The sequence below is a fragment of the Taudactylus pleione genome, unplaced genomic scaffold (assembly GCF_031769625.1).
Source record: "Taudactylus pleione unplaced genomic scaffold, aTauple2 ptg000316l, whole genome shotgun sequence".
Lineage (NCBI taxonomy): Eukaryota > Metazoa > Chordata > Amphibia > Anura > Myobatrachidae > Taudactylus > Taudactylus pleione.
Window position 1 is genome coordinate 4,382,636 of NW_028284717.1, and position 19,502 is coordinate 4,402,137.

A 19,502-nucleotide genomic window follows, 5' to 3' on the forward strand; every position below is an offset into this window, starting at 1 on the left:
TGTACAGAGACATCCTGGATAAAAACCTGCTCCAGAGCGCTCTTGACCTCAGACTGGTGCGACGGTTCATCTTTCACCAGGACAACAACCCTAAGCACACAGCCAAGATATCAAAGGAGTGGCTTCAGGACAACTCTGTGAAAGTCCTTCAGTGGCCCAGCCAGAGCCCAGACTTGAATTCGATTGAACATCTCTAGAGAGATCTGAAAATGGCTGTGCACCGATGCTTCCCATCCAACCTGATGGAGCTTGAGAGGTGCTGCAAAGAGGAATGGGTGAAACTGCCCAAAGATAGGTGTGCCAAAAAGACTTGTGGCTGTAATTGCTGCCTAAGGTGCATCAACAAAGTATTGAGCAAAGGCTGTGAATACTTATGTACATGTGATTTCTTAATTTTGTTTTAAAATTACATATTGCAAAAATCTCAAAAAACTTTTTACACCTTGTCAATATGGGGTATTGTGTGTAGAATTTTGAGGACAAAATTTAATTAATTCCATTTTGGAATAAGGCGGTAACATAACAAAATGTGGAAAAAGTGAAATGCTGTGAATACTTTCCGGATACACTGTAAATCAAGCAGTCACCACTAATGGTATTCATGCGACAATGTAAATAAGGGACTCTGAGTGTTATTTTTTGGGTGCTGTGCATGGCTAAAAAATAGGAAAATATATACTCAGCTCACTGGTCGCTTCATGCAGCAAAAAGTTCCATCAGTATTTCCAGAGGTTGATTGAGGAGGTTGATTGAGGTAGCTGGTATTGCTGCTTACCTCTTGCTCCACTGCCGTGGGTAGCCAAAGTCTTGTCTCCTCCTTGTACTGTGAGAACATACATGCAATAGTGTGTCTGCAGGGTCCCCGGAGTCAGCCGGTTACTCAGCCTCTGTTGCTCTTACTCTATGCGAGCAGTGTGTGGTACAGGAAATTGCTGGGGCCAGCCAGAGGCTGTGTCTCTGCTACTACAGCTGTGTTGCCTCAGAAGACTTCTGAGGAGACAGCACATGACTTTGCTGAGAAAAGCATCAAATCTCCGCCCCCTGCACTGGATTCTGGACTTGACTTGCTCTCTCCAGTTTGATTGCTGCTCCGGGGTTCCCATGTTACATACCAACGCAACACAGCTGTAGTAGCAGGAGGAGACAAGACTTTGGCTATCCACGGCAGGGGAGCAGGAGGTAAGCAGCAATACCAGCTGATACCCAGGTAAAAAATTTATGGATTAGTGTGGTGTACTGGTTTAACACCTTACCCAGTTTTAATAGCTTGTTTGTTGAACACAGATTCATCTAACTCTCATAGAGGTAAGGAGGGTATTTTAACACAGAGAGCGCCACATCTGGATGCTCCAACTGAAGATGTAATTTTATTTATGAAGCAATGTTAGAATGACAAATAAAGCATCTATGTTTGTTTACAACAGCATATGGTTTTCACTGTAATGGTTTTAGTAAATTTTACAACAACAATACCTTTAAATATATTCAACATTAACAAGAGATTGGTTAAACTGACCAATACAATATAACAATTATAAGTTTAACACACCTTCAATACTTCAACATGTATATATACTGTACATATACTTTAGTGGGACCCCGTTAGTCTACATATCATAGTTCTGCTGATTACTGTACAGGTGGTGCACTGTTGGAATGATGCTCTTCCTTTTGCTGTATATAGATAGTAAATAGCACTGTGTAGTTGCTATTAAATTACGGTTGACTGGTTAACAGCCTATATGTGCTTGTTCCTGCCTGAAGTGAAATAGAGATGCACTTTCTTAATCTTGGATTAAACAGAAAGCTGCCAGCAATAATCTCCCAGTAGGTCCTTAGTGAAAGCTGGCAATGGTATTGGCATCTATTTAGCAGAGAGTGCTTGGTAGGTTAGTTTATTCCTATGTAGCTATCACTAGATGAAGTGAGGGTGCTGAAGGGAATGTACCCTCTTTTATAATGTTTTTTCAGCTAATCTGCACTGGATACGGCCAGTCTCTAGCAAACTATAACATTGGTCAGCTGGTGTGTGATGGCTGGGTGCAAAGCTGCAGTACCTCTCCTGCTGCCTGCAATGTCCTCAGAGCTAAGGGAGCTAAGGGAGCCTGTCAGGGGTGCTTTTCCTTCTCACTGCTGGATGTTCCCCTCTGTCGGTCTGTCATCCAACCACCTTATAGGGTAATGGTGTCTGCCTCTTAGCCGGCCTAGGCCGTGCCTCTGGTCTCTGCAGCACACCCTCTGCTGCTGAGCCTGCTGGGATGGTGATGGAGGACGGTGATCAGCCGGGACTTACAGCTTCCCCTTCTGGCTTCTCTTCTGCACCTTTATTATCCAGTGGCTCCTCTCATAGCATCTGGGGAACCACTGGGACCAAGTAAAAAGCACATACCTTGCAGCTCTGCTCTCACTGGCAGTTACCTCACCACAGTACAGCCACCAACTGCCGTTTTCTCTAGTTTAATCCTTGAGCCTGCCACAGTACTCACTGTCCCCTAATGTCCACCACTGCTGAGGGGGCCAGTGCAAAAAGGTTCCTGAACCCCAAAGAAAAAAAATAAAATCATAGCCTATATTAGACAATGGCAGGAGGCACCTTATAACTTTACATCTTTGTAGGAAGACCTCAGCATGATTAGGCATACATGGTCTTAGTGGGGTGCCACGCAGCTACCTCAATCAATCTCCAGAAATACTGATGGAACTTTTTGCTGCATGAAGCGACTAGTGAGCTGAGTATATATTTTTCTATTTTTTAGCCGTGCACGGCGCCCATAAATAACACTCACAGTCCCTCAATCAATCTCCAGAAATACTGATGGAACTTTTTGCTGTATGAAGCGACTAGTGAGCTGAGTATATATTTTCCTATTTTTTAGCCGTGCACGGCGCCCATAAATAACACTCACAGTCCCTTATTTACATTGTCGGTATGATTACCATTAGTGGTGACTGCTTGATTTATATCGCTGATGGAATGTAATTATTTTTAATCCAATCATTTACCACTGGAGATTAGATCATATCTACTGGGAGACTTTCACTGTTTCTTGTGGATATTCAGAACACTGAGTAGCTACAGTATAACAAGTTGCAAGATTTAAGGGGGTGATCACCTAATTGATATTTTCTGTTGCAATTTACACTGGCCTTTAATTTGCTTTTGTACTGAGGGCCTGATTCAGAGCCGGATGCTCTTGAAAAGCGCTCGCTCTGAATAAGGGAGTTTTCTTTTGTTGTTGCGGCCTCCTGGCCGCTCGATAAGCTGTGGGTGACCACCCACAGCTTTTGCGAGCGGGCAGGTGATGGTCACGATGGTCGTGACCAACGGGGCTTGCGACAAGACCTTTGTGGTAGGGTCTCGTCTGTCGCAAGCCCCAGAGAGCTTCCTATTCTAACAGAGCAGGAAGCTCTCCACTGACATCACTGGTGATGTCAGTGGTGTCTCCCACAAATGGTAGGTGTTCCTTCGGGAACGCCTCCGTTTATGTAGCCAACCCCCCTCTCCGCCTACAAAATGGGGTGAGCTGTCGATCAACATCGACAGCCGCCCCTTTTGTAGTGAGCCCCGGAGCGAGAGAAATTCTCTCTTGCTCCGGGGCTAGCGTATGCGCGCGGCACGCGCTGCGTGTGCGCAGTACTCCACCATCGACCCGCTTGCGAGCGCTATGCGCTCGTGAGCGGGTCTGAATCAGGCCCTGAGTCTGATAGGAATGAGACTATGGTAACAGTGATGCTATAGATGCTATTTACACATTGTGTGATATAATTGCATTCATTATTTAGACATTTCTGATTACTATAAGTTGTGATTTTAATAACATTTGTTTTATGTGTATATTGCTTGAATTTTTAACCGGCTATGGATAAAGAGTGACTAACTGTCACTCATTAAAATTTTTATACTATCTGAGGACAGCGCTCCATCTGTTGTTTCTTATTTTTATTTTACATTATTGTTGCGTGGGAAAGAGCTGCCTTTTACTACTTTTTTATTTGAATATTTTACTAAAATACTAGAATACTACCCTTCTCCTTCTGCTATCTCTAAGTTTATTTTATTGTTGCTCTTGTGCCCCAGTATTGGGTTTTTGGTGTTTCAAATGGGTTATGCCTTTAACACATGTAAATGTACTGTATCTAATTGTTTTGCATTTTAATGTATATATAGTATGTCTGTAATATAGTAATACTGGGTCTAAGGTGCTAATCCAGCAATGCATGCAAGTGCAATGCTGAACGCAGATTCACAATTATTATGCAAGTGTGCAGAATGGGTCCTGTGTATTCGCACACAGCCCTTTGATTGACAGGCAGAGGCATTTAAGGGGCGGTGTGGGTGCGGGGTCGTCGCAGTTTTGGGATTGCATATGCAGCAGGAGGTGTCATACACCTTCTTCTGCATTTGCATATTAGCAAAGACGGAATTGCAAAGCTGCCTATGTGCAGCTTTGCAATTCCGTTCCAACCTGAATCAGCCCCTAAATTCACTATTTGTCTGACGTCTTTTCTATGTATATTAAAGATTTGCATAAATTTAGGAGATTTGTTATGATGGAAACACTAAGGGCCCGATTCAGACCCGATCGCAAAGCTGCGTTCACACGCAGCCCTCCGCAGTCAAAGTATGCAAATCCTGTTTTTGCTAGCAAGACATTTGCAAGCCCACTATGTTTTGCCGTGCGATCGCAGTATGAAATTAGATGCCCACCAGCCTGAAAAGATGTCCACTTTCCCTTAGTAACATACGTCATCTCCAGGAAGTGTATTAAGCAATCGGTAACATCGGGTGACATCAGGCCCATACACAGCACTTGTGGCTGACCATACCCTACCGCAAGTACTGAGAGTGCTGCTGTGTTTAATCCAGCCATGTGATGTGTATGCTGACGATGCGTCTTAATTATGCACGCCCCTGAAATGGCGTTCCAACACACAGACACGCCTGCATTCGCACCACCACGCCCCCGTTACCATCGACCACCCCCTGTCACCACTTACAAATGGCACGATCTGCCACTCATGCTTGCGGAGCATCTGTGTACTGGCTGCGATCGCTTCCCGATCTAAGTGACTGTTTCGCATGCGCAAATTGCAAACATCAACAGGTTGCGTGGGAATGCAGCCTTGTGACCGGCTCTGAATCAGACTCTGAATTCCAAACGTCAGTATAACTATTTGTAGTGTCTTATACTGTATTTGGGATTTTACCAATCACTATTATCTTTTTTGATAATATTGGTGTGAATAGAAAATGTTGTCATTCCAGGTCTTCTTTGAAAATTTCACTGATATTTTTATGCGGTACCCATAGAGATTATACTTAAATTTAAAACATTGTATTTTCAGGAAATACCATTAATCTTTTTACTCATTCTAACATGTCAAAAAAATATTTAACCCAAGTGGCCAAAAAAGTGTTTTTTATTGAAATTTCAAGATAGGGAATCAAAAGCAAACATGATTTTTTTTCTATTATAAACATAACAAAGAAATATTTTGTGGCTGTTGTTTCTCCAATATTCAATTTTTTTAAAAAAAGTAAAAATAGCCAGATTCTACATGTAGGTTTTGACCCAAAAAATCTGCATTTGAAATTTAATTCTCTCCCCCCCCCCCAAAACAAAAAAAAGTTAGCTGTCTCAATTGAAATGCATTCTATGTGTAGTTAGAATATGGTAGCTCAGGAAGACCTACTGTTTTAAAAACTAGACAAACCTACCGTATTAATTGATGAACCTTTTTGTTTATTTGATACACAATGGGAGAGATACTGGCTTCAGCTCCCCCCCCCTCCATATGTGGACATTTTTTTTATTTTTTGTATACTTATTGTCTGGTGATCTTCAGACAATAGCTACTAAGGGGGAACTTTGTTTGAAAGAGATGACTCCTCTCTTTCAAAACAGGGTGCCTCCATGTGTATGTGAGCCAGCATTGAGAAAATGAGACACAATGTGCCCCTTTGCATCTATGGAAAACTATTTGTTTCCATAGTACTGGGTGATATTGTCTGGCAATCACAGGTACTCACCAGACAATAGCTGCCAAGGGAGCCTCTTACCTATTGTATGTGGGTGACCCCAAATTTACATTTAGGTGTAATTATGGGTGTGATAGGGCACGTAATGCTTTCCCACCCAAATACGGAAAACGTCTATTTTTCATAGAGCATGGTAATATTGTCTGGTGAATATAGGTGGTCACCAGATAGTAAATACTTAGGGGACCTATCAATTGAAAGAGGTGACCCCCCCTCTTTCTAAAACCGTTCCCCTGATTTTATAGATGCCAGGTTGGGTGAAGACTTACCCCCCTTCCCGGACCCTATGATTTTTCTGTAGTGCAGGGGATTTTGCATGGTGATCACACTGATCACCAGGCAATAATCTCTATGGGGGCATTTAGTTTGAAAGAGGAGGTGATTCCTGTAAACAGGTGTAACCCCCCTTTACTCTCTAAAAGGACACCAGGTTACTAACACCCATGTAGTCTAATATGTACCTACCCTTAACTACTCCACCTCCACCCAAGCTAGTCTATCAGTTGTAGTTAGTATTATCTGGGCGTGCTTGGGTAGATCCAAACTAATTCAAAGGGATAACTATCATATAATAATGTTTCCCACAATATTATTTAAATAGGTTAGATGTAACTCCTGCATTTCCTCATAGCAAGTTGTTGTAGCTGATATTTCACTCCTTCTTCTTCAGGTAAGTAATTACACAGTACAGAAACAAATATACATTTAAACTATTTTGCTCTTTATATCATAGTATAAGTCATAAATTGTTACATAACATTTACCCCAATGGTATTTCATGTAATAAACTAAGATACAAACAATATTTAGCATACAATAAATCACTAAAGGTAAGTATAATAGTTAACTATACTCTCTAATGAGGATATGTACTCTATTCCTATTCAGTCTTTTAACTATAATGTAATGCAATTTATTGCAACAAATCCAAGGATGCTCGGAAGCCGGGAGCATATAGGTGACTCCTATAATTTGTGAACACTTTTCTTCCTTATAATGTACAGTCATCTGGGTTAATTTTCCCTTAGTGGCATCTGAATTCCTGCTTGGCATATCCCAGTTTTAGGAATATTTCCGTTTGCAAGATGGTTATTTTGCTCTATATTTAAACACAGTACTGTAGGTCTCAATACTTTTGTATTCCAAACACAATGCTAATCCTCTTTTATTAGGTAACTGTGGAGTTAAGACAAAAATAAAGTCTGCCAGTAGTTCTCTATAAGTAATTCTGATGTCTGTGGCTCCAAGTACAGAAGTATATTTAGCTGGTAGGATATTAATTTAATACCAAATGTCTGCACTATCTTTTATAGCATGTTGCAGCCTCCTATAGGACCAGATAACAAGATGCAAAGATTACTTGTACTTTGTTTTTGCAGTAAATATGTGAGTTACAATTTACTCAGCTATTAGGTTGCTCACATGTACCAGATGTATGAGCTTTAACTCCCTCATCAAAATAACACAATACTTTCTGAAGTACCTAGCTGTTCTCTAACTCCTCTCATTGACTGGCAGCTACAGGCATTGAGTGTGTAACTACAGTTAGTGCAGCATCAGACAGGCCAGCACTTCCAGTGTATATGCCTACCTCCTGTCAGTTGCCGGGGTCCGTCGGCTACTGGCCTCCTCTGAATAGCATCCGGTGAGCTACCCATTATATCCGCTAACAGTCTGCTCTGCACTGCTGCTGCCGGCAACCCTTTCTCTGTGATGGTAGTGCCGCTGTTCAAAGCTCTATCTGTGACAGGCTCCCAACTCTCTCCGGCTCCACCCCCTGTGCCTGGCAGCCTGTCCATAGTTTAGCTGCTGCACAGGACACAGGGGGTGAGCACTCAAGAAAGGGATCTCCAGACCAACTGTCAGTCTGCTGGCAGCTCCTTTTATACCTCTCTTTGTCCCTGCCCTTCTTTCCCTGACAGGAACCCAATCACTCCAAGCTATATCACTCCACCCCTTCTATAGTGTATGTGCATTTCACACACTGGGGCACATCCTCACCACAGAGAAAAAGTACCATATATATATATATTTCACATATAGTATGGCATGAATTCATTAACATTTTACCTCAAAACATATATATAAATTAATTACATATCACTGTGTAGATAATCTTCTTTTAAAGAGAAAAAAAAATAATTTTCATCAATACCCTATTCGCTTTAACCCTTAACCAGGGTTACACAAGGGTGCCCCATCTCTCTAGGTGCCAGGGTTGGGGAGATAGAGAAACTTCTCCGGCAATTCTTATTAATTTTTTTTCTCACTTTAAACTATGTGCAACGGAATGGCTCCATTGATTCCCGAGACTCCTCACCGATGAATAGTGCCACTGGGAACAATGTAATTTTACTTTGGACACTTTGCTGGGGCTGACAAATGGGATTCATCACCTGTAGTTTTATAGTCTATGCAGATGATGAGCACACTTGTCTTCAGTAGTGAAGGGGTTAAAAACAAACACCTGCTTAATGCGTTTCACAGCTTAACTGGCAGTTTCATCTGAAAAATTTCCCTCACCGAACTTTACCAAAAACTTAATTACAGCCCTTTATACCTCTTTAGTTATGAACAAAGTTGCGATTTAAATGTATACTACCCTGCAGTAACCTACGCACAGTTTAGGAGCATCCCCCCTTCCCGTAAGATCTGCCAACAGGAGTATTTTCAACTTAGCACCACCTGTCTAGGTTGGCCCTGAGCTCATGGGTACTTAATTTACTTGGGAAACCATTTTGTTGATAATGCATTTTTATTTATTATGACAAATGCATTGTTCTGTGTCATAAAGGATGTAATTAATAAGATGCATTGTCTAGTTCTAGCAGTTTGTGGTAACAAATAATCTTGCTCCTATCTCCCTCGTGATGCTTTGTGAAATCATTATGGCCGTCTAACCACTATGGTTCTTCATGAATTAATAAACTGAAACACTTTACAGGAAACATAATGTACAGTATATGTTATATAAAGAAACACTAAAAGTAAAAATAAATCAGCCATGTTAAAATGCCACTTACTGTACAATGACATCATTATATAATGCATTTTCAGTCATGTATTTCATATATTATTTGTCCTTCTTTAGGTAATGTGACATTTATAGAACATAATTAATGAACCGGCAGGTAATTAAAAAAAATACATTTACTTATAATATAATATTTTGTTTCATGTTTTAATTAGAATTAACATTCATTTAGAATTTCACATTAATGATGTACAGACATAAACAATTTTTATACAAAAGGAGAAAACTGAAGAAAATTGTATTTCTGTATACAAGCTCATCTTCCTTGGAGTCACTTTGTAGATATAGAGTTATTTTGTTAAAATTACAGTTTTCTTATCGCAAATTCTATTAAAAGCCGTTGAAAGAATATTTATTCAAAGATGACAGCAACTGTAAAGGTCATTTACAAAGATTCAGAACTACAGGCCCACAGTGTAAATGTCATTTGGTGATATTCTGTGCCTTTTTTTACATTAATGTACAGTACCTGTTTAGAAATGCTGCTGCTTACAGAAGCGCAAAAGTGTATTATTCTAACAGGAGGAGCTGTACAGATGAGTGTATTGGACAACTTTTTTGTACAGTAGAACCAAGGTAAGTGAAGGTATACACCTTGTATTGCATATTATTATTAATAACATTTATTTATAGGTGTCACAAGTGGTTTGCAGCAACGTACAGAGGGCAAAACAATAAGACATTACAGAGTAAAACAGTACAGTACATTACAGTAGGGAAGTAACAAATACACTACAAGGGGTAAATTTACTAAAGTGAGAGTTTTTAGAAGTGAGTTTTAGAAGTGATGTTGCCCATAGCAACCAATAAGATTCAAGCTATTATCTTCTAGAAGGTGTTAGTTAAATGTTAAGTAGAATCTGATTGGTTTCTATGGGCAACATCACTTCTAAAACTCACTTCTAAAAACTCTCACTTTAGTAAATTTACCCCCTAATCTCAACACAGCTGCTGAAGTAAGGGGTGCAATGGAAATATTCACCGTAAGCTGAAACCTGGAGCTAATAGCTTGGGAGCAGATAATGGAGGAGTGGAGTCAAGGGACAGAGGACCTCATTCAGAGTGGGTCGTTGAGGCCACTCGGCCATACGCCAACGATGTTCACTAAACTGCGCATGCGTAAAATTCGCAATGCGCATGCGCAAACTAGCTATTATGATCAGAAAATGCTCTCTCCTTGAACACAGCCAGGTCGTTAGTTTGAGTGACAGGATGAGGCATTTGTGGGTGGTAACAGGGGAAGGTGCTTGTGAACGGGGGAGTGGAGATCCGAACGCAGGCGTGCCTGACTATGCAAACGGCGTTTTATGGGAGTGCATAATTAACTAAGTAGTGTCATGGCACATGTCACATGGGAGGTTTTTACACTGACTTGATCGTAGTGCTTAAGAGAGGGTATGGCCAACCTTAAGCTCTACGACCAGCTCCGATGGTTCCCGATGGTCTTGATTAATCGTTAAATGCCCGGAAATTACATGTATTGCGAACGAGAAGGGGGCGTGTTTTTGGTCTTATGGCCGCATCCTCCCCTCTCTCGTCCAGCTAACGATCCCATCTTAACGACACAACTTGCGAGCGCTTCATTTGCATATCCGGCCCCTTTAACCTTACGACTGAGTGGCCGCAATGACCGACTCTGAATGAGGTCCAGAGAGCCCAAGGAGGAGGTGTAGCTGGTGTGCATAAACACAGTATCTATGTTCCGCGAAAATTACTTCATTTTTACACCTCCTTGTATTTATAAAAGGATGAACTCTTCTGCCCCTGTAAATACCATCACTGTACGACACATGTACAGTGTACATTGTACATTGTGCAGTGACATTTCACAAACGGGCTCAACGTGGTTGCATACTGCCATCACACATATGAAGTCATAAACAGCAAAAAAATAATAGTCAATAAATAGGTGCAAGAGGAAGAAAAGATAATAGCAGAGCACATGCAGACTAAGTAAAGAACCTAAGTAGAGCATACTATGTACAGCAGAGGAAACAGGCAGAAAGGAAAGATCAGCACACACTATACACATACTATACTTGCACCATGCTTACCAGCTGTACTCCTTTTTTTTTAGTGTCCTTCTCCCCAGTGACTCTGATACTGTTTGCTCACCCATGTTATGGGGACAGGATAATTGCAGTGCCATCCCCCTGGAACTCATCGCTGCCTACTTCTACAAGCTACTGGACAGCGAGTTGCCTACCCTCCATTCTTCACTCTTAGGGGTACATTTACTAAAGTGAGAGTTTTTAGAAGTGGAGATGTTGCCTATAGCAACCAATCAGATTCTACTTATCATTTAACTAGCACCTCCTAGAAGATAATAGCTAGAATCTGATTGGTTACTATGGGCAACATCTCCACTTCTAAAAACTCTCACTTTAGTAAATTTACCCCTTAGCCTCCTGTCCATGGTTTTACAGTTACTGCAGTGTGTATTTATGCTTTGTACTCAGGGGATTGGTCACTGTTGTGCATTGATTGTATGTATGCTGTTTACTTTATCTGTTTTAATGTCAACCCCATATATGACTGTGTGTACACCTTGTGACGCCTAATAAATAAAAGATAGTTATAAGGATTGTGATGATGAAAAGGGGGACAGTGGAGAACAAGAAAATATAGGGACTGATTTTAAGTTGGACACTAGGCAATATATGGATGTATCTAACGATTTTTTATAAACTGCGCTTGCACAGCCCATAAGCACCTTGGCAGAGGCTCCATGTGTGCACAGCTACTTCTCTCTAACAATGAAATGAGCATTTCCGGGTGTCAAAGAAATCTGTTTCCTGGGAATGTAATGAGTGTGTAGCCAGACTTCCATGTTGTTCTGAGGCGTGATGAGGACACTAATGATGATGGCTGCAGTTGCAGACACAAAAACATGTGGAGGTGCAAGTATACTCATGAAGCAATATGAATATTCACATATTGTAGTAAATCTGACTGCCTCAGCTGTAATTTTTTATATATATATTTATATTAATTACAGATTTATACAAGCGTTAAAAATATTTATTGTCTTGTCTGTTCCCCTTGGATGGTCCCTTCTCAGCTCAGCCAGATAACCTATATATACAATTATTCCAAAGGGGCGCCAAATAGGGTGACTATTAAAATGGGACTAACAATAGTTCAATGTCAAAATTTCATATGTAACATATACCATTGGACCTTAAAATTCTGACATTTTTCTAGAGTATCCTTGGGTAACTTCTTTTAACTTACACTTGTTAGATCCTGATTCAAGACCCTTGCACTGGATACACCCAAAAAATATAGTCATGCGCTTCTCCGTAAAGATAATTCCAATAGCTTTTTTTGTATGAAATATATATTTAAAATAATCTTTCTTGACATACAATTCATGCATTTTTAGGCCACTCTTATTGATATGATGGTATCCACTTGCTGTCTTGCCCTTAGGGTGTGAGCTTCTGAGAGTAGTATCTCCCTATCAATGTCCGTCCTGCATATAGAAGAGAGAATGACTTCCTCAGGGTTTTGTCTTATGAAAGAAAATTGGGTGTTTTTCTAAAATATTCATTAAAACAATACCAATAGTTTTAAATAATATTAAATGGCGGAGGTCGTAATAACACTGTAGTGCATTTAGTTGATATTTCTATCTATCTATCTATATATATATATATTCCTATTTTAAAATTAGAAATATATCAAAGTACTTTTATATGCCTTAACAATCTTAAATGAATATTTTATTCACTCAAAATTGGTTATTCATCATTCCATGTGACTCATGTTACATTTCATGTTCATTTTTAGAAGTTTAATTGTACCACACAGAAAAATGAAGCTGAAATTCAACATTTTAAAAATATGACAGTAATATATGCGGAAGGTAGTCGTAATTAATACTTAGAAGCAGAAAAAAAATTACACTCTTAGTAGTTAAATGTTATTGTTTATATTTGTGACTCATTTTACAACAGAATGGACATAGGAACTGAGGAGACATGTTTATTTAAATCTGCTCTCTTAATTATTTTTATAATAAGACCCTAAACTTATGATCAACACACAATCAAAAAACTGAATGTTATCTAAACTATTCTTAAAATCAATTTTGACATGTGATTCATGTTAAATTTGAATGTGACTCATGTTACATTTCTGTCCCTAGTCAAAGGGCTCTGATACAAATTACTCAAACCTGTAGAATCCACGTGAATTAATCAATGTAGGTCTGTTTATCTTCCTGATTTATTGTGAACATGTATAAAATATTTTATCTGGTGACAATAGCCATTTCCAGTTGCTCCCAGCTTGCTCCATTGTGCTCACTAAGCATTCACCATCTCTGATGTCCTTGATCTCACCTGGGTAACTCTTTCTATTATATTCAACATAGAACCAGTCACCAACGTTAACTACATCAGCTGAATAACTGTGACAGTTACATTAAGTCCATCACTAGAAAGAAATGAAGTTAAAAATGTCTTGGCATCTGCTGTGATACAATTTAATTTTCATGTATTGTATCCTATATTTCATGGAATGACCCACATGCAATATACATACAGTAATAATAATAACAACATATTTAATAGTATACATACATAATAACAAATACAGAGATGGCCCTAACCAGTCTGACAGTTTGATGCCCTAGGAAAGATTTTGGGTGTTGCCCCCTAGCACCATCGCTTTTTCTGCCCTTGACCCAGCACCCCTCTCCCAACACAGCACCAATCAACCAGCAGTACAGATCACAGCAGCAGCCAGCAACATCCAAAAACTGGTTGCTATAAACAATGACGTTGATTAAGGAGAAGCAATGTTTCATGTCTTAAGCAACCTTTTTTCAAGATCACAGATCAGCTGAATATAAATGCTGTCATTGGCGATCTGATTATATCTTTAATGGTCTTTAAAGACAGTTATTTACCTTTGTCTGATCAATATTTTTTCTGGACTTCATATTCAATCTTTATCATCTTTTCTACTTTATTATAACAAATCAATAGATTTTTATTTAAAGAATTGTGTGAAATTGTAGGTGCGCTCTCTATCCAGGCAAGCTCCCACATTGAAACACACTCACATCTAGTCTTTTGCCTGGCTTTTGCTATATAGTTTTATTGCATGTAGATAATAAATGTAATCGATCCATCTTACAGATCGCACATGCATTCTTCCTATTGAGAACATCTGTGAATAGCATCAAACAGGCTAAGTCAGGGGTGGTCAAACTACTTTGCTCTGGGACCCATCTGACAATAGAAATTAATACAGGATCCCAGCAAGTTACCACAGAATGGCCGCCACTAGTGCTGCAGGATCACAAAAATAAAGTGAAGCGACGCTACAGTGATCACTTAATTTCTTCTAAACCTCACAGGGACGGAAGGCTTTGTTGAGTCTCAGCAATCTTTACCTGTACCTTCCTAGTGCAATTTTTTTCAGACTTGCTAAAGCCCCCAATAAGTTAATACCCTGTCCCTAATGATCTTACATAGATATATCCCTTGACATTAAGCATTACCTCCATGTTTCAGTATCATGAATCAGGTATCATCACATCTACATTATCTTGGCAGAAAGTATCTCGAGGGGGAAGGTAATGGGGGAGGAGAAAGCAAACAAATTAACTGTACTCAATGGTGAGCTCTGACATCAGTGCCACCATGGTATCAAACAGCTGGCAGGTGCAGCTTCTCTCTCCGTATGCTCCAGTTCCTCACTAAATCAGAATCAGGAAGTGATGACATCATGCTCAACATTCAGTGAGGAGATGGAAGGAGAAGGCAGGAGGGAGAAGCGAGGAGCCAGAGGGCTGTGTCTAGGCACTTTGGCACTCGCAACCCCATGCTGAAATGGTCAGACCCACTAGGCTGTCATCTATCAAATTAAGGATTTTATTATATACCTTGATCTGTCTAATGCCTTTGATACTCTGGACCTCCCTCTCCTCCTCCATACTATACTGTAGACATGATACAAATGGCTCCTTTCTTACTTTTCCTTCAGTAGTGCACCAGGTACCAGGCAACTCAACCATGCTGAGTGTCTTTTTTCTCTAAATTTATTTGCATAATTAAAATGCAGAGAAGCAACAAGACTACATTTCTAGTGTACACTGATTAATGGGGTGTTTGGCACTTGTAAATCTGTATGTGGCTGAGTCTGAATATGTGTAAAAAGGGCTCTGATGTGAGCAGCCTCAGCTTGACCTCATGCCAAGTTCCATTGTGCTTCATCTGCAACTTTGTAGGTGTAAAACCAATTCCTGTGCTATTTAAGTTGCATCCTAGCATCCCTGGTACACCTGTGAGTGGCTTTTCGCTGTGTCTGTGATGTGACTAAGATGCTAAATATTAAGAAAAATATGATATGCGGCTGTGAACATGCAAGCCGGAGGATTCTGTGGCAGTGTGTCAACGCGTTTCTCAGCACCAAGGCTGCTTTTTCAAGAGGCCGCCTCTTGAAAAAGCAGCCTTGGTGCTGAGAAATGCATTGAGGAAACGGATTTCTTTTGAGAGCTGATCCTAGCTGCTGACCACAAATACCCCTTGGACACACTGTCACAGACTCCTCTGTCTTGCATGTTCACAGCAGCTGATGCCCCATGTGACCCGCGCAGCCCCCTGGAAAGTGCAACGCTAGGAGGGCTACGAACGGAGCTCCCATCAGGGGGACAGCTTTGCCGTATACTATCATCAGGCTCACCTTGCCGGTGCTGCCCATATCAGTAATTGAATGCCGCTGGAGCGGCGGGACGGACACAAGGGGTGTGAGTACAGTGGAGCATTGAGTGTTCCTCACAGCGCATCATAACACAGCTCTGTATTGGAATCATATACTAAAGCACATTGTGGAACATGGCCAGCCATTTAGTAATCTGGGACGTTTACTCATACCATCCATTGCTGCAATAGTAGCTTTCTCACAGCTCTCAGATACATTGTTGGTAATTGGGCATTTTCAACACCAGGCTCAATATTTGCTTATGTGGATGTATTGGGACTGAGATCTATATTCACCAGCTGAGAAACATTGGAGAATCAATTGTTTTATTGTATTTGTTTATTACTTCTACACTGTAAGATTAGATATACTTACCTCAATAGATATTGTGTATAGATTTTTATACTCCCGGGAGTTTTATTCATGCTCTTGTATGCTTATTTAAACTCAGGTATATGAGCTTATATTAAAGGACAATTAATATTAGACTTCTCAAATTGTGTTAATAGGCGCCGCCTACTATTTTTGTTTTTAATCGTTGTTTCTGTTGGAAGTCTGGCAATGCTTCCAGTGGGTGAGCTGCAATTTTACACAAGGAGGGGAATTAATCACACACCAACACTGGCGCTGGGGTTAATATTTTTTTCTTACATCTTTCAATCCTGCTACCTCTTCAACATCACTTGAATATGAACTTTCCTTACCCCTGTTGCCACCAAAATGCTCTCATTGTTTCCCCCTTAGTTTACTTCTGTAACCTCATTCTCTCTAGCCAATATCCATTGCAATATGTTTGTAACTCTGCTGCCCATGTTCCTCTCCAAGCTGTATGGCGTCTGGCTGCCCCTTTGCAACTTTCTCTACTGGCTTCCTATTTTGCTCAAAATACAATTTTAGCTGTACACCCTCACATACAAAACCTTAAACCACTCTTCAGGTCCTTAAATTTCTAACCTCATCTCTGTCCACTCTTCCTCCTGTCCTCTACTATCCTCCTACTTTTCCTCACTGGCTCTCTGCTCAGTAACTGCTCCAGTCATTCCTTATATGGCATCTGCTCTTGTCATCAGTTCCTCTGTCTAGAGATGCATTCCGCCTTGCTTTTTACTGTCTCTTCAAGGTTGGTTGGTTTGGTGTTGCTCTTGGACATGTGGGCCAAGAGTGCCATTCAAAGCATAAGCATTTAAGTCTGAACTAAACTGAAACTCACCATTTAGTGGCAAACAAAATTTCAGTGGCCCTATTAATGTGGCATATATGTTTTTGTCAATATCATACTCTTGATATATTCTTAGTAGTTAGAGATGATCAAACTTTATACACTTAATTCCACAAATTAATTTGAACCATATGACCAATTAAACATTGACTTAAATTTTTGGTTTGAGTACCCAGTCCATGTGGTTTAAGTGGGATTTCCTCCATGATTGGCAAAAATAAAACTACAGGAACAGTAATGATAATCCAAAAACTGTTATAGCTACAGTAATGGTGTCATAAGTCATATTTTGTTTTGCAAATTAATTTCCAACCCACCAAATAACGATATTTGTCAACATTGTGTTTAACCGTAAATGTGCAGTATAAACAGAGCTTAGTGGTGAAGTCAGTTTTAATCAGTTTTAAGAACAAATGTGTACTGTAAGGCAGAGGCCATTTTCACCATACAGTAAATTATAAAGGTATAAAGTGTTATGCTAAATATAAAAGCACTAGTTCTCCAGCTTTCTGGCTGTACATGTTCATGGACCTTGACGTCTAATGTTATTAAAATTTACACTCAATGATCTGTTATCTGTATATAAAATATATAAAATTCATGGGTACTGCAGTGGTAAAACTGAGTTTTATTGCCATACAGTATGTAATGTAAGCACAAATGAATAATTACGAGAAAACAACAATAAATCAAGATCGCTAAACTAAAAAAAATGGCACATTTAACATTTTTCAAGCTCATCCATCTGAAAATATTAAAACTGAAATATAATAATTTTTACAAATGAAAATTTTACAAGGTAAAAAAATACTTGTCCGGTTGGTTGAATGAATGATTTTTTTTCGAAAGAATGTTGCAGGCAGAACATTCACAACAAATAAAAAAAAGCTAGATGTTAATAAAAAACAGTACTTGGCTCACAAAAGAAGATACACAAAGGTGATTGGTTGGGATAATGAAAAAGTATCTGGTGCATGCAGACTTCTCCCCAAAGGTTCCTCTGGGATTTAGTTCAGTAATTGCTGTTCTGCTGCTTGCAGCTTTCACAGACATATTTTCCTTAGGATTAATACTATATTTTATGAAACAGTTATGCTTCCTATTATTTACTATATAATAGAAACAAGAGCATGACCTGAGTACTTTAGATTTGTAATCCAGGAATCAAAAGTGGTGGAGACATTGCAAGGGTTACTGAAGGTTATCATTAATGAATGCTTGACAAAACATTTGTTACTAGGAGTAACAGCATGGATTCATTAGAATTACGGTTTGCCAAACTAACCTAAGTACATGCTATGGGAAATTAAGTAAGAATTAAGGATAAGGAAATATGGTACATAAACTTTATTGAAATGTTGTAATACATTTCTAGTGGCTAATATAAATAAAAACTACATGCAGAAAAGAACAATGTCAAGACATAAAAGCTTTTGATGGATTAGTAATACAGTAAGCTACTTCCAGAAGCTGGCTGGTTTGGAGCTTTCCATGCTACAAGCTGTTGAGGTGCATTAATGGGTCTAAGGCTTGATTCATAGTTGTATGCTATTACATTCGCATCTGCGATTTCTCATGCAGCCTATGTGCGAAAATATGCAAATCCCTGCCAACAGACTCCCCGCCTGAACTAGCACGCAATGGACTGAGCAAATGCTACTACACCCACTTTGCTTATCTGGGTTGTGAGTAGATCTTCTGGGGGTTGAAAATACTATCATCAATGCAACATCAGATGCACATCGACTCCTGGAGTAAGTCCTGGGTGGGATACATTTAAGATGCCGGCGGTTGGGATCCCGAACATCATTATACTGATGCCGGAATCCCGATGCCCGACATAATGCCGCTGCAAAGTCCGGCATCCAGACCGCGCGGCATCCCGAATGTAAGGCTGCGGGTAAGTATTACACTTAGCCCGGGGATGGGGGGGGATAGGTTTAGTAATCTCCCCTGGGTAAGTTAGGGTTAGGCACACCCCGGGAAGGGTTAGTGTTAGGCTACGGGGAGGGTGGGTTAGAGTTAGGCACCATAGGGGGGAGGTTAGGTTTAGGCACCCCCCAGGGAGGATTAGGTTTAAAGTGCAGGAAGGGGGAGTTAGGGTTAGGCACCATTGGGGGGAGGTTAAGGTTAGGCACCAACAGGGGGAGGTTAGGGTTAGGCACCACCAAAGGAGGGTTAAGGGGGAGTGGGGGAGGGTTAGGGTACTTACTTCACTCTGTCAGGATACTGCACGATCGAGATGCTGGCATTGGTATTTCAACTGCCTGCATCTCATACACCGGCATATCATACCCAACCCATCCTGGGCTGTGCAGATTCAGTTGGTCTCTCTATATAAATATGGCCTCTGAGACTGTGGTTCTGCGATTGGGAATGCAGCCGCGATTGCAGGTACACCAATGGACCCTGGATTATGGATACTTTGAGAATGCTGTCTCAAGCTTCAACTCACACGTGCGCAGTAAGACTTTCCTCAGTGTTTGCGCATGCTC